Source organism: Cervus elaphus, chromosome 1 (genome assembly GCF_910594005.1).
Source record: "Cervus elaphus chromosome 1, mCerEla1.1, whole genome shotgun sequence".
NCBI lineage: Eukaryota > Metazoa > Chordata > Mammalia > Artiodactyla > Cervidae > Cervus > Cervus elaphus.
Genome location: NC_057815.1, coordinates 91,625,616 through 91,629,238, shown reverse-complemented (window position 1 = coordinate 91,629,238; position 3,623 = coordinate 91,625,616). Strand labels below are relative to the sequence as shown.

General features: G+C 57.0%; 1 pseudogene; it reads right to left on the bottom strand.

Annotated features, from left to right (window-relative positions):
* Positions 1 to 383: 383 nt before the first annotated feature.
* LOC122702753 lies at positions 384 to 3,408 on the bottom strand (annotated as a pseudogene).
* Positions 3,409 to 3,623: the final 215 nt, after the last annotated feature.

Genomic DNA, 3,623 nt, shown 5'->3' with positions numbered 1-3,623 from the left:
ATCAAGTCAGCCAAGGAGTCCTTTTCATGGAAGTGTTTCATTGAACTGTTAGTAATCTTTTTTTTTTTTTTTTCCAAAGTTCAAAAGTACATTTATTTAAAATGTGGGCAAGATTTCAATATAAAAGAAAAGAGTAAAAGAAATAAAAATAAAAGTACAAAGCATTTCAAATCTTTAAGATCCATAATTTAGAGATAGCAAGGTCTTTATTTACATCATTTCTATTTGCAGCTAAAGTTCCATTAACAGTGTTGTGAAAACATTTAAAAACCCAGCAAATGAATCATAAAACCTAATGTGGGCTCTTAAAAGTCGTATAATACAAAACATAATTTATGTTTCCTCAGAATAAAATTACTCATCTTAAATAAGATGCAACATATTTAATATATTTGTCTTCTTGCTTTAAAAACGCTTGTCCTGAAGAAAGCCGCTGGAAAACAAGGGCGTCTGCGGGCACGGGCCGGGGGCAGGCTGCGGTCCTGGCAGCAGCGCCGGCGGCAGTTGAATTTATACAACTGGTAGTCCAGTGTCTGAGTGAGCACTCCAGTGAGAACAGACTCCGCGTTGTGAATGTCTATTACTCTGGCAAAATATTCTCGACACAAGTGAAGGTCATTTTCACAGGATATTAAAATTATTTCTGACAGACTCTTATTCTGCTTATGTTCCATGAGTTTCCGGAAAGACGGCTGTTTAGACAACACTTTGCCTCCCGCACACTCCACAATTGCTTTCATGGTTGACAGACTCGGGCAGATCCCAGGAGTGATGTAAAAGTATTTCGCCTTGAAGATCGGAGCAGCGTGGGCCCTCCTCAAGGACTCCTCCAGACTGAAGGAGAAAAGCACCTCGGCCTCCGCGTCTCCGAGAAGGTAGTTCTGCTCGTCGATGAACTTCTGGCACTTGAAGCACTCCTCCATCCACTCTGGGGTGACGATGTGCTTCACCACGGAGATGGCCGTCAGGAACTTGACCGTCCACATCACCTTGCTGGCGATGAGGTGGGTGCACTTCTATGCGGACTCGGCCACCTCCCCGCCCAGGATGTAGAGCTTCTTTATGTACTGTTGAACTTGAACAGGCTCAAATCCAGTGAAAAGCACAAAAGGGGTCAGTTCCGGTGTTAACTTCTTGGTGGGAGGTGGAATATCTTCAATTCTGGCTCTTTTGGAAGAAGGCTGGCTATTAGTTACTTCATTCTGCTTCGGTTTGGGAGGTAGTCTTACACCCATCAACAACTCTGCTGACACTTTCAGCGGAACTCTCCAAGCATCCAGAAGGTTCAGCACCAGCTGCGGGGTCGGGGCGAAGGGGTCCTGCAGGCCGAAGGCGGTGTAGCGGCCGTACTGCGTCTGCCGCAGGGCCTCAAACTTCCCCAGCAGGATGTCCCCCAGCCACTGGGCGTTCACACACGGGATCCGCCACTCTTTGGCTTTCTCGTACTTTCAACCGGTCGGTTCTCTGCAGATGAGCACCGTGTTGCTCCGGCACAGATAGCCCGTGTACTTGGCGCCTGCCAGGTACGCCATCAGCTTCAGGTCGTCCCTGTCGTTGTCAACGAACCCCGTCCCAGAGATAATGTGCTGGAAGCACGGCTTGCGCCCCGGGGGGAAGGCCATGGGGAAGTGCAGGGCCCGACGGGGCGGCACCAGCTGCTGCTTCTTCAGGACCGTGTTCAGCCAGTGCGCCGTGACGCACCTCTTCCTCTCCTTTATCGCCTGTGCGAACAGCTCGCGGACCTGACTCGCGCAGAGCAGGTGGGTGCAGCGGCTCGAGAACGTGGGGCCCACGGCTCCTCCGTGCGCCTGGATGATCCTTTTCCAGGTGGCCAGCAGCTGCTTGTCAGACATCTGCTCTGGATAACCCGCAATTGCAAACACACATCCCAGTAAGAAGCCTTCTTCTGGGATCTCCACCGCCGGGTCGTGTCAGAACAGCGGGGGCTGCTCCTGCGCCTGGGGCGGCGGGGGCTGCAGGGCCTGGGGGGGCGGGCCGGCCAGGCGGCTGTGCTGTCGGCGCTGGCTGGATCTGCTGCATCTGCTGCAGGCGCTGCAGGTGCTGGAGGTGCTGCTGCGGCAGGGGCGGCCGCGGCCGCTGCAGGGGCGCCTGGGGGACGGGTGTGGGTGGGCCTGCGGCGGCGGCGGGGAACGGGTGCGGCGGAGGCGGGGGTAGGGCTGCTGCAGCAGGTGCTGCTGCTGGGGCTGCGGGAGCTGCTGGGGCTGCGGGCGCAGGACGGGGTGTGGCGCCGGGGCTGGCTCCGGGGCCACCTGCACCTGGCCGAGGAGCACCGCGCCCGGAGGGCCCTGCTGGCTGTGGTTCACCTGCTGCTCCAGCGTCGTCGTCGGCGCCGAGAGGGACTGCAGAATGTGCGCCACGTTGGAGGGGCGGCTGATCTGCTGGATGTCGGCGTTGTTCGTGATGTTCCTCAGCGTCCGCACGGCCGGACTCCAGGCGGCCATCACCTCGGGCCTCTTGGGGCCCTGCAGGCTCTGTCCCGGCGCCAGCAAGCTCCCGCGGACCTCGGGCGGCACGTTGGCACACAGGTTAATCAGCCCGGGCTCCTTGCCAGGGGGCAGCCGGCGCTTTGCCGCTGCCAGCTGGGGGACCTCCGCGGGCGTCCAGTTTAAGTTCCTCTCTTGCTTCTCGGGCAAGGAGTCTGAGGAGTCGTCGAACATCAGCTCCCCTTTGGACTTCTCAGCGCGTGACTTGGGTGAGAACGGCGGCTCACGGGAGGGGGAGCCCTCCTGAGAGCTGGCCGGGCTGGACTTCCCGTCTGTGCTGCCCTCGCGCCGGGAGTCCGGCTCCTCATCGCCTGCCCCTTCCTCCTCCCCCTCCTCCTCGTAGACGACGAGGCGGGGATGATAAAGGGCTTCGTCCTTCCTGGTCTTCTCGGAGATGCAATCCAGGACCCAGTCGGGGGTCACGACCTTAATGCTGCCTCTCTTCAAAGCACACTCATATTTCTCCCCCTTTGGCCCAGGGAACAACCAGGTGTGTGCACTTCTTGTTGAGGTTCAGCTGGCAGCCGCCCATGTGGAAGGTAAGCATCGCCCACAGAGCGCTTCTGTCCTCAGGCGACACCTGGGAGAGGCAGGCTGTGATTCCAAAAAAAATCTGACACGACTCTGGAGAAAAGCCATTTACTGGGAGAAGAGCTCCACACTGAACGGACAGGATCACCCAAGAAGGCTTGACGACAGGCAAATCAAATACTTCGCGGGCCTCTCCCACCTCCGGATTGTCCCCGTCCTCCGAGATGATGTGCGAGGCAAGTGCACTGTAGGACACTTCCTTCGCTTTCCCGGCTTTCAGAAGCTGAATAACCTGCGGGTCGAGGTCGCCCACCGTGTAGTACTTGGCCTCCTTGAACATCTCCTCGGGGACGCGGGGCGCCTGGCCCGACATGGTTGCAGCAGCCCCGAGGCTCTGCAGCGGCGGCTCCCGCCCGGCCCCGCGGAGCCCGCTACCCAACGGCGCGGCCGGCGCTACGAGTCGGACCCTCGGCGCCCACCTGTTAGTAATCTATGTTACTTGAGTAACATAATCATATATAGTACTGTTAATATCATCTGAGCAGTTAGATAACCATATACCATGGGTTCCCCTATTGACAATTGTTA